This window comes from Oxyura jamaicensis, chromosome 2 (assembly GCF_011077185.1).
Source record: "Oxyura jamaicensis isolate SHBP4307 breed ruddy duck chromosome 2, BPBGC_Ojam_1.0, whole genome shotgun sequence".
NCBI classification, from domain to species: Eukaryota; Metazoa; Chordata; class Aves; order Anseriformes; family Anatidae; genus Oxyura; species Oxyura jamaicensis.
Genome location: NC_048894.1, coordinates 133,243,813 through 133,256,652, shown reverse-complemented (window position 1 = coordinate 133,256,652; position 12,840 = coordinate 133,243,813). Strand labels below are relative to the sequence as shown.

At 35.6% G+C, this 12,840-nt stretch overlaps 1 protein-coding gene across 1 annotated transcript in view; it reads right to left on the bottom strand.

Annotated features, from left to right (window-relative positions):
* Window positions 1–12,354, bottom strand: part of SLC26A7 (solute carrier family 26 member 7) — an 83,711-nt gene extending 71,357 nt beyond the window's left edge. The window contains exons 1-2 of the mRNA XM_035318253.1: window positions 12,307–12,354; window positions 7,436–7,491 (exon numbers count right to left, since the gene is read on the bottom strand). The gene's annotated coding sequence lies outside the window, so the exon portion shown is untranslated. The remainder of the gene's footprint in view (window positions 1–7,435; window positions 7,492–12,306) is intronic.
* Between the last annotated feature and the right edge of the window lie 486 nt (window positions 12,355–12,840).

The following is a 12,840-nucleotide window of genomic DNA, read 5'->3' as shown; positions in this document are numbered from 1 at the left end:
AAAAAAAAAAAAAAAAAAAAAAAAAAAAAAAAAAAAAAAAGGTTTGTTCTATTTAAATTAGGGATAAAGGTCACAAACTGGCCTCAAAATTGAATCTTAGAATCTTATGAACTACATTTGACAACTCATAACCAAAATACATAAATATATGTACAGATCAATACAATGACATTAAACACAGAAATATTTTGTGGTAACCTTGACACAGCCTCATCTGTCTAAAAGAGATAATGTTTAAGGATGACGTTTAATGACTCAACACCAAAAATGCAAGTTGATAAAATACTTGTCATTAGCTTTTTATTATTTTGTTTATGTTAATACAGAGCGAATAAACCAGATTTTCTGATTTCCAGGTGCACAAACCAGCCTTCAGTTTTGGAAAATGATAGGCATAAGTTCAAGTGACCTCCTTTCACTGTGGACCTTCTAGGCTGGCTTGTGTTCTGCAAGCTGTGAGGAGAGGAACATTTATATCAGTTCCAATTCTAGCCCTGTCCTCCAGAGAACAAGCTTCTCTTGTCACTACAAACCTTATTCCATTGAAGATTAGTGGGTGCTGAGCATTTAAATCTCTTGAAGAACTACCCATCTGTGTCTGAGACCTAACATGTGAACTACTGCTCCAGGACATGTCCCACCCACACCTGTGGGATACTGAGGCATTGATGCTGCTGGGAAGACAAAATCCCCATTGTAGCTATGTTCAAAAAAATACAGCACGCCTACAAAGCCTACAAAGGACTTGTATACATCAAATTACTTTTTACCTGATTAAATGCTCTCATTTAGGTTCTCACTATCTACAGTATGTCTTACCAGAAAAGCATTTGGGAACAACTATTGTGAAACAAGCATTCCTGAGGAATTTTATCTCCAAATATCCTTAGAATCATAGAACAATTTAAGTCGGGAAGGACCTCAGAAAGCCATCTAATCCAAACAGTTCCTCAAAGAAGGAATAACTGCAAAGTCAGCTCAAGTTGCTCAGGACCTTGTTCAGGAGCATTTTGAAAACCTCCAAGGCTGGGGGACAAACTATTCCTGTGCTTAACTACCCACTGCATTTTGTTTTTCCCTGTGTGTCTCTTTTCAAACAGAATTTCCCTTGCTGCCACTTGTGACCGTTGCCACTTATCCTTCTTTTATACAACTCTGACAACAGCCTGGTTCTATTTTCTCTGTCGCCTTCTGGTACTTCTTCTTTAGAAAGGAGAGCCCCTTGTTTCAGTTTTACATTACTCCACTTTCAAGAAGAAAAAAAGAACAAAATAGTCTTATTACGAAAATGATCATACAATAAGCTATTCAAAATTGTAATTGTTTTTTATATAAATAGACAACATAAATTGATTTTAAGTTTCAAATATAAAATGTTTATTGGAGGAAAATGGAACAAACTTCACTTCAGTCCCTGGAATAGTAGCAATGTGTGACTCAGAAGAGCTACCCACAGTGCCACAGCTACTGTGAGTATGTTAAAAACAGGAAAACCTGATTTCAACAGATGAAATCCCTTATTTTGCATCCCATGGTAATATCTCAGCCATTTTTCTCTGTGTGAAAGCCTCTAAATACCTAATTTCTACCCACTCTTACTGCATACTGTGCTGCTACATGTTTTACACAGATGCATGATTCAGTGCAAGTGTTAGTTACAAAAACCTGAAGCTTTAGAGTGTCCGTAGATTTTATTTGTTGGGTTGATTTCAACCAAGTGAAAAGGATACTTAATCACTTAACTGAAGAAACAGTTCAATTATCAAGCATCATATTAAACCAGATCTGTAGCCTGCCATAATATGAATTACAATGGTAATATATTTTACTGTTTATGACAGAAAATATGGCCATTCAAAAAGGAAAGCCTATAAAGGGTAATAATTATAATTTAGTAATTAAATAGCTAGCATTTTACTGCCCTCAGAGACAGTAAGCCAGAGAAATTCCAAAGTGGCAACCAAATGAATTCCCTGAAGCTGAGAAGCAGCTAAAACAATTATTGAAAAAGTGTTCTAAAAATATTAACAAATACATATAATCCTTGGTTTCCTCATTGTAATTTCAAATATCTCAAAATGTACTTTATGAGACTAATATCTTGTAATCTGCATACTTTGCAAAAATGTTTCACAAAAAGAATGTACAGTCCATGCTAATTTTTTTTTTTTAAAAAAAAAAAAAGGTTAATTTTCAAGCGTGAGCCCCAGAAGACTTGAAAGCTTTCCCTTCCAAAACTTCTTTGTTAAATTCACTTTAAAAATATCAACAAATATATATATGAAAATCCAATGTGTTGTACACAATGTTATCCTATGTGTCTTAAGAAGGTAGAGAGAAGACAGAACCTGTGTTAAATAATACTCTGAATTGTAACAGCTTTCACAGATACCCAATATAAACTAGGCAGATATATATATATTCATAAGAACGTTATTTTTATAAAAATCTTTTCTACCAAAAAGGATAGTAACTTCAGAAAACGCAACAAACTGTTGTGCTGAAGTGTCTTTTTGTGCTTCAATAAAGTCTCAGCCTTGCTTGGAACTGAGTGATCTAGACCCACAAAATAATTAGGCTTGATATGAAGTATTTTAAACTACTCCATAAGGTCTCCATAACTTATTAAAAAAATTGCAAATGCTAATTGTTTAGAAATAAGTCAAACTAAGTCCCCCAGTGTACTTGCCAACTGCTCAGAAACCAGGAACGGTGCTGCTACCTCTCCAGCACTTTCTTCCCAAGTGTGAGGAACAAAACCAGCCCAGTCTGGGTGCAGTCACCCAGCACAGGGTGACTCAGCATGCCAGCTCCTTAATAAGCCATGACTTACCCAAAGATTACCACCAGACAACTCCATATAATTCACTCAAAGTTTCCACTACAGAGATGCATATTCCCCAATTCCAAATGCACTCAAATGCATTGCCCAGTTTTAATTTGCATTAAAATACAGAGTAATTGAGATGAGAACCCAACCAAATGCAGCTTCTTGACCATTTTATGCAACTGCACATCTTGTATACAACTGAATATAAGAGAAAGCAAGTCTACATATGGCAAGACTTACACGGCCTAGACTCTATCATTTGGACATTTTTGCTCCAATTGTTACTGGCCTATATTTGCAGCAGAAAAATCTGTTCTAGATAATCTTGAGCAATGCATTCTATCTTTGTACCTCTGCTCCACATCTGTATTAGTATATACTTCCGTTCTCCTATTATGTGAATGACAAAGACTGCATTTATGAAGAAAAGTCTGCTTCCTGAAGTATCCACTGTTGCTCACATTAGACATATTAAAACTAGGTATCTTTCTTTCCTGGAAATGACTGAATTATTCTACAATGAAAACAGTAAACTATTGTTTAAATCACTACAACTACATCTTGGCATTGCTGTGGTGTGTAGCATTGAAACCTGGTTGTGGGAGCAGGGAGAAAGGATAAGACCTTTAGTCATGGTCCACTAAAAACTAAAGGTAAATTCATAATCATCTGACTGAATTGTGCATATTTTAGTTAAATTGTGATTTTAAGATGTTTGAAATGTTCTTCTTGGGGCCAGAGAAACCCACCACAGATACTTATAAAGAGTTGCAGAACTTCAGTTGGTTTTCCAACCAATCAATGCCCCTGACACCCCCAACTCTTATGATGTTGTCATCTGTCCTTTGTCATGGTGAGGTAACACAGACAGCTGAGACCATTTCCAGACCCTGCTCTCTTCTAAAAACATTTAAAGAGTGGAATGGGATGGGATAAAATAGTTCAGTTGGAAAGGACCTTCAAAGATCATACATAGTCTAATTGTCTAACCTCTTTGGGACTAACAAAAAGTTAAAGCAAATTAATAAGGGCATTATTCACATGCCTCTTGAGCACTGGCAGGTGGGGTAGCCATCTCACTAGGAAGCCTGTTCCTGGTCCAGTGTTTGACCACCCTCACAGCAAAGAAATTTTTCCTAATGTTCAGTCTGAACCTGCCCTGGCACAAATCTGTGTTGTTCCCTCATGTTCTACCATCAGTTACCAGCGAGCAGAAACCGGTACCCCCCTCTCCAGCTAGCCTCCTCAGGAAGCTGCAGAGAGCAATGAGTCCACCATTCAGTCTTCTCTTCTCCATACTAAACAGCCCAAGTGTCCTCAGTATCTCCTCATAACATGTATTTCAAGATGTATTGCCAAAACAAAAAAAAAATATATCAATTGATTATATGCAGATTTTCCAAACACAGTTTAAAGTAATCAGGAAGACTGTGGTTTTCAGTGTACATGCATTAAAATTTTCAGATTAAACTCTTAAAAATCTTTATAATCATCTTTTCCTCTTCATTTTCTGTAATCCTACAAAACCTATGTCTCACTGAATTTAATAAATAAATAAATAAATAAATAAATAAATAAATAAATAAATAAATAAAATTGTCCAAGGGATTAAACTAATTCTCAGAGCAGCTATGGAAAGGTTTCTGCAGACCCCAGTGATTACTCAATTGACTGCAGAGTGTTTTGTTAAATAAAAAAATGCACTTAAGCATATGGCTGGATAGTTTGCTGATTCAGGTGCTAAGCAGTTGGTTTTTTTTAGTTCCTTATTCTCTTAAACAACACAAACCACCTTCTTTGGTCTTTTTCCCCTCATAGTTATGTTGTTATTTTGAAGTGTTGATATTGTTTAGCTCATGTTTTTGCTTTCTATTCCACTGGCTTGCAATTCATTTTCCTTTCATGCAAGATTTCCACTTTCTGATTCTCGAATTCTGTACAGACATTTCCCTTCCACCTGGTTAAAACCTGTCCCATGTGCTCAAATTTGCTGATAGGACAGGATTTTTCCTGATTATTTATTTATTTATTTATATCTCTCATAGGTCAGTTGTGCACTTTCCCAGATTGGAATTACTTCCCTCAAATGAGTCTTTCCTTGCCCTTCAGAAATTCACAATTTTGTAAGTTAGAAGTTAGGCAGAACAGTGACTCAAGGCACATTTACAGAATCACAGAATCACAAAATCATCTAGGTTGGAAGAGACCTCCAAGATCACTGAGTCCAACCTCTGACCTAACACCAACCAGTCCTCCACTAAACCATATCCCTAAGCTCTACATCTAAACGTCTTTTAAAGACCTCCAGAGATGGTGACTCAACCACTTCCCTAGGCACAGGGAATTTAGCACAGCTTTGTTGCTTCAACCTGTAATTACTTTGAGCCAATTTTGCCAAAGCTGGAATTGCAATAGGATTTCACTGGAAAGAGGGAAAGCTTTCTCCAGGATACAATTATCTAAAAAATAATCTTGTTTTAAAACATATTTTGGGAGAAATTCTGTAGAAAATTTGATATCTGTCATGAGAGAGAAACTCAGATTCAGAGAGTGACTTTCCACACTTCAGAGAAATTTGATGTGCTTACTCAAATATTTTGAATGAGAAAGGAGGCTAATTTCACCTCTGTGCAGTGACATCATTTTGTCATCATCAACTAAAATTTCAGTCTTTTTGGGCCAAAATATATATGCTCTTCTATTACTTTGCAGATGCCCTCTGGACATCAGTAAAGAGAAGGAGGAAATTTTACAGAGAAGTTGATGAAAAGGGAAAGTGGTGGCAAGTCCCGACGACCTTCATTTACACAGACTGTACAGAACTAAATTGAAGTAAACGGAACTAACATTGAAAGACCAGAGATTTGGGCAGCTATTAGAGCCACACCATGACTTTGTTTTTCAGCTCTTCTTTTAGCTCCTTTCCAGCCATCTTAGATCTCACTGTCTGATAAATGAGGGCCCTGTCTGCCAGTAACAACTTACTTTATTTGCATATGTAATTAATATCTACCATATAATTAATATCTGACAATATATTGCCTTATTTTCATGTGTGTTGATTCTAAAGTGTATTATTTAAAGAGCCAGCCACTTAAACCAATGTCAGTATAAGGTGAAACAGGAAGCACTGTGAAACCTGATGCTGGAATGAAGGTGTTTTTGAAAAGGAAAAATGAGATAAACAGCATCAATTACAATATCTAAATCTAACAACAAAACCTGTATCAGACATGAAATACTTTTTGTATCCAAATTATACAAATTTTTCCATATATATTTTTTCCTGAGGTTTTTAAATGGTAAGCCTGCATGTGTGCACGTATTCCTACATAAAGACAAAGTCTGTACAAATGCCCACACAGACAGCACTTGTGTAAACATCAGTGATGTTTTTCTTCTTGTCGCAAATGGATTTTGATTTATGCCCTGCCCAAAGGAGAATCTGCATATTTTCTCTTTAAACTATTGAAATAATTTATCTTTAAATCATGTATAATGTTACATCTTAGACTAGTCACATATGAAATTATTCTGACTCTGATTTTCTTGTATTTGGAAGCACAATATGACTGCGTATAAGACAACAATCTCTAAAGACCTTAAAGGGAAAACACCACTAAGATCACCCCCCTGACTCTGGTTTTGTCATTCTCATACATTTGGGCACCTCTCACAGCCTTCTTAACAACATCTTCACCATGATAAAAATATAAATTTAATATGCCATGCTTACAGTTCTTATAGCCATTCTGCCACAGAGTCAACAACAAATGGAGTGCTTTTAAATCACTCTCTTGCTCAAATGTTCAGATCCAGGAAGGTGTCAGAATATTTGGAGCTTTGCTGAGATAACCCAACCTGTACCTCTCACAGCCTGCACAACAGTATAAAAGTTCATCTCCTCTCAGCAATTTGCATCCTTCAATGTGAAAATATCATGCTATGAGCTAAAAGTCTCCAGAAGTGTTTGCATTCCAATGATCCTTTTTTCTAAACAGAAAGCTTAAAGAAGTACTTCAATTACGGAAGAATCTGCATGTTTATAGAACTTTTATTTACTCATTCTTAAGCCTTACAGTATCTATAATAGGAGTAGTAATTAGCAAAGTAATTTCAAAGCAACTTTGGACCAGCTGAAGAAGCTTAAAAAGCACATCCCTAAATTCAGGCACATTGAGAATCCCTCTGAAATTACTGACTAATTATGTACTTAAGTTTAGGATTATGTTTCCTGAATCAGCTCTATCTGTGTAACATCACGATGATTTCCAAAGGGTGGGAAATAACAAACAACTGTAATTTCAGAGGAGGGAGAAATAACATGAATAATCAGATTCTTAACATAAAAGAAAGAGTAATCTTGCTTCCACATGAAAAAGTCCATAGGAGTAAGAACAAAGAGTATAAATCTTTTTTTGTAAATATAAATTCATTCATGCTTTTCAGTGTTTTCCACTAGGCATAAGAGACTCTTTAAGTGTAAAGTTGTTCCAGAAAAACAAACAAAACAAAAAATTAAACAACAACAAAACACACACACAGAAAAAAAAAAAGGTTAAAAAACCTCAAACAACAACAACAAAAACTCCAAACATTTCAAACCTGATTCTTATTCCATATTTTTCATCATTTCTTCATTTTCTTTCATATCAATACATCTGTATAACAAATTTTAAAAGACAACTTATAAACTTATGGAAGGTAGGATTTACAATGGAAATGACAAAATATATTAGCAGGCAACACTTTATGCAAATTTAAAATTTGAACCCAAAGTCTGTAAACAAAAAAACATAAAACACAATATCACATTAAAAGGCATGGATTGCAAGAAGAAGCCAATCAAAAAGCAATCATATATCAATTGTTTACAGCTTACCCAATAAAACCCTGAATAATGTTTAAGCAATGTCATCTGTTTGATCTATCCATTGCTAGAGCTTAAACAGCCAAAACCACCACTATTACACAGTTACAAGGAATAATTATGTATATGGATAGATTACTACTTTGGAATTAATTTTCTCTCCATCTGGTGTGCATCTTATTTTGACCACAAATGAGGTACTACGCTAGGAAACTAATTAACAATTATTGTAAACAATACCAAAGAGAGCAATCTGATTGATCTACTGAGCACATTCTTTCCTTACTCTGCGGTGCAGCAGCAGCAAAGACCATGATGGGCAGGAGCACAGCAAAGTCCCTATAGACAGCAGGTGTACATTTTGGACTATTTTCATTTTCTTCTGATAGTAACAGAAAAAAAAAAAAAAAAAAAAAAAAAAAAGAAAGAAAGAAGGAAAGAAAGAAAGAAAAGTAAAACCCATTGATATTTTACATACTTTATAACGAAAATAGTAACATCAGTATTTTGAAATCTCTTTCCACTTTCTTAGTCTGTCAAGCAACCTGTAAATACTATTAGCTTTTTCAAAAGATTTGCAAGGCACAAAGGCTTCCAAGGGCACAGTTTAAACTAAAATTTCATCTTTAAGACAGATGTTTTCTTTTAAATATCCTTAGGACAGGGACCACTACTATCTTCTGGGTCACATGCAATATTAAGCTAGGAGCAGACAGCAATACTGCTTATATAAAAGACTGGAGCATTAGGAGACAATTAAGTTAAATAGGGTCGTGCTATGAAAAGACATGACAGAGTCTGATTTGTTATATTTTCAATTACTTCAGAAAATCAAGACACTGTAACAGGAGATAGTACTACAAGATATTAAGGAATTTGCTTCTTTAAAGTATCTAAATTAACAAGATACCAAGTAATGGCAGCCAGTGATTGTATTTCATGTCCAGGGGGTATGGATAGTCAGTGTTAGGTCATGGTGATCTGCAATTATGATTTCTTAAAGTGTGTTTATTATGCAGCTGCTGATGGCAACTCTATAACTCAGACTCATTTTTACAGTTAAAGCAGGAAATATATTAAAACCAAAACAAAATTTAAAAAATCTCTACATATTTGAAAACATTATTCCTGGAATATACAGCTGTCTGAGACCATAGAAGGAACTTAGCTTATTTTCAAATTAAGAAGCAGGAATGAATTTACCATTTGCACAGCAGCACTACAGGCCTAGTTAGCCTTGACTTCATGGGATAGATCTACACAGATAAACAGCTGAGGGCCTGAAAATGAAATTATGCCTTGGACCCTCAGTGCCCATACTGATTTATTTTTAGAGCATTCCCTTGATCTTTTGGATTGCTTCAAGTAACTGAGCAAAGTAAGGAAGAAGGTTCACTCCAAAAAACAGCCAAAAGGCAGCATGGATAAGGCTATATCGGTCCTGTCTTCTTTTGCATACCCAATGCTTCAGAACTACAGCCCAGAATTTTCTGCATCCCCTAGAAATCTTCATGGTGCAGTATATAACATGCTTACATACCTTCTCTTAAAAATAAATAAATAAATAAATAAATAAAATACCCTGGTGGGCTGGAAAAACAGCCCTCACTTTATTACAGAAACTTTCAAATGAGAAAAGCACACAAAGAATAAGGGCTGCTCCTTAGAGCCACAGGCACAGTATGGGGGAGCAAGAAGGTCACCAAATTCAGCAGCTACATGATGTGGAAAGGGACAGGATGCTGCAAAGACCTGGTGTCCAGCAGTGAAAGAAGTGGTTGGAGTAACACAAGGAGAGATCACACCAGCTCCTGACAGTGGCAGCAGAAGCAACATCCATCTGGATGGCTGTTTAAGCTGCCGTGAAACCAAATACTCATGTTGGATATGAGCAGGTCCACCTTCAAATGGCTCTTAAGTGATTTGGTTTTCCAAGGTGCTGAACTTCTTCAAACCTCTTTCCATCACCCATATTGGGGCCCAATTTATTCATACGTGATGTCTTAAAAATGCTTTATAAGTATACAAATCATTAAACAGGATGTATTATAAAGCCTTTTATTAAGAAGCTATATAGAACCAACCAAATATTAAGTCCTTCTATGAAAACTACTGTAAGTCCACACATCTAGCAACCTCCAACAGAGCTTAAAGTCCAAATACTTTAGCCACTTCCTTAAAATCTATTTACTTCCAAAGAAACATGTTTGTGCTGAATAGTACATGTTCTATGGATTTCCTGTTTCTCAGTATTGCACATCCGAATGCTTTCTACAGATTTACAATTCCATCTCAATTTCACAACCCACATCCACATGTAACCCAATTCTCTTTTCTATTGTACTATTCATCATATTACAGACAAATCATTTAACCTCTGTGACCTTATCTACCACAGCAAATCAGTGGCCTGTGTAACTAGCGCAAAGATGCACCTGTGTTCAACTGATAGCATAGAAAGAGCAACCACAGTTCATAACATCACATAAAAATTAGGTTTGTGTAAGAGAACATACTTTATGACTTGGTCATGAGCAAAAACTAAGAGGAACTGAAATAGGCTATCAGATCAGGCCTTTGTTTTGAAGTGATTTATCTTCCCCTGTATTTTCTGGCTTGCAGAACAGAAGTGCTAGTGCACTTCAGTGACGGTGTGTCCGTGACTGAAAAGCCAGCCGGGTCCTGTTGGAAATCTTGGACTAAGACATTACTCCAAATTGTTCCAGGATGTCAAGCAGCAGCAACAACACGAAAAATATAGATGGATTTTCTTTTCTTCCAAATTTTAAGTTTGCTTTACCATTCTTATTTCTTTTAAATGGAATTTCTCATCTGATTTCCACCATGGATTTCTTAAAAAACAGTGAACTGAGAAGCCCATCTTGCACAATGATGCTGCAGATAAAGTCCCAAAGAACAAATTGAAGAGAAAGATATTGTTGACTGATGAAATATAAGTATCTCATTTCACTCTACAGTACTTGAAAATATCCTGATAAGTATAAAAATCTTGTGTATTTGATCTAAAAAGTATTTATTACCCTCGAATGGAAAAAGGTAGAGGATTACACAATTTGATTTTTCTTTTATTACAAAGATCCCCAGTTCCTATCAGCTCTATGCTTGCTTCAGATCAGAAAAGAAAACAAGAAAGCAACCTAAAAAAAACTGCCCTAGCCCAAGCAGGATAAGAAACTTATTAAAGAAACAACAACAAGAACAAGGAAAAAAAGGGGGGGAGGGGGGAGTGGAATTGAAGTTCTCATTTGTTGCTTTGCTTCCACAAGTTACCAGAAGAATTTCAAGGCTGGAGGTATTTCTTAACCTATAATCTTAGCAATAGTGTTCTGCTAGTAAAATAAAACACTGTGTATTTACTGTTATTTACTGAAATATCTGTTTTATTTGAACATATTCTCAGCAGGACCAATCATAGCTAAAAAGAAGGAATTTCACATTGTCTTTTAGTACTTATATATATTACAATAATATATGTTAAGCTGGAAAAAATAATAATAATAAAAAGACTACTTGCCACTTTGTCTAGCTTAATTATCAAGCTTAGCTGCTTTTCACTGACTTCATCTGTCTAACCCAGTGAGGTAATTTTAGCTTGTATGTTATAAATCATCGTTAAGATTAACAACAATACATATTAAGATGATCTATGTTTTATTGCTGCTCAGCTGAACGTCAGCTAAAGTAATTATGGCTATGAAGCTATATTTATTTTTCCATAATGTGATCCTTTAAGTCACACACATTTGTAATGAGGAATATCCACTTCAATCTCTTTCAAGAGTTGTTTTTAACTGCATTACATCATTTAATATGGGGTTGAAAGTTCATTACCCAACACACAAATCGTTTACTCCCAGAATTCTGTAACTTTAAGAGGATCTAGGGAAAAGTTAGAATTATCAGCACTGCAGAAAGTAAATATATATAAAAGTGTGTCTTCAGGACTGAAAGGCTGCAGGAGATGTCAATGGAATTTAGGACATTCTACTTCTAAGTCCTTTTTTTCATTATGTACTCTGTGAGTAATAACTGGGAGTTACTACAAACTAGTTGGTATTAGCTCCATGGCCTGAATCCAGATACTCATGGATGAAGCCCAGATTTCTTAAAAAAATCATTGCATGGTGGGAATTCTTACTGGCAGTTGCAGCAGAAGCGTTAAGAACTGGCAATGCAGAGAAATTGTTATGTACTCTGAGGTGGAGAAGTGCTTTCAAAGAGGTATAAGTTATATTAAATGCGTGATAGTCTGAATAGTCAAAAAGGCATTCAATAGCACATAACAAAATTTGCCAGAAATGCTTCATGTTTGTTGGGACTGGAGCTTCAAGAAATAAATAGACTCAGGGCAAATTGCATTAGCTAAGTGAGATAGCTAATGCTGTGTGACAAAGTACATTACTGCTCTCCAGCCCAGTCTTACATAACATGCATTTAATGAGGTGCAAGAAATAGAAAATGCTTTAATGAGATATGCAGCTGGTGCTAAATTGGAGCGAGATGCAATAATAAAAAGATATTTGGAAATACAAATGAAAAATAACAAACTGAAATTCAAGAGGAAAACAATGTATGAATTGCTCACCATTTGCACAAATGTGGACAAAACACCTCTTTGCATGCAATGTGCCCAAAACAGCCATGTAATAAAGGGGAGAGCTCTGGGAGTTTCAGGAAATGACTGAGGTCAAACAGGTGAAGTTCTTAAGTAACAACTTCAACTGTTCCCAGCCCCAGCAGAAAGAGATGATGATCCAGCACTGTAATCCTGTATGATTCTCTGATAAGATGATCTGTCTGCAAAGACCTAAGCATGACTGATAGCTCATATAAGAAATGGATGGCTAAGGATGAGAATGGAATGAGTGTAAGACCTGTCTAAAGGAATATGCATCAGGCGATTTTGTCCTTCTGAACACAACACAGCATCACAAATAGGCTGAAGAGATGGAAATATCTCTCAAGTAGTTCTAGTCTGTAAGCTGGATCTATCAATCTAGGACAGAAAGTAAGTAGGAAAAAAAAAAAAAAAAAAAAACAAACAAACAAAAAAAAAACAATAGAACCCCACAGTCACTATGACCCAGGAGGCAGAGTCCAAAGAAGCTGTAAAACTCAG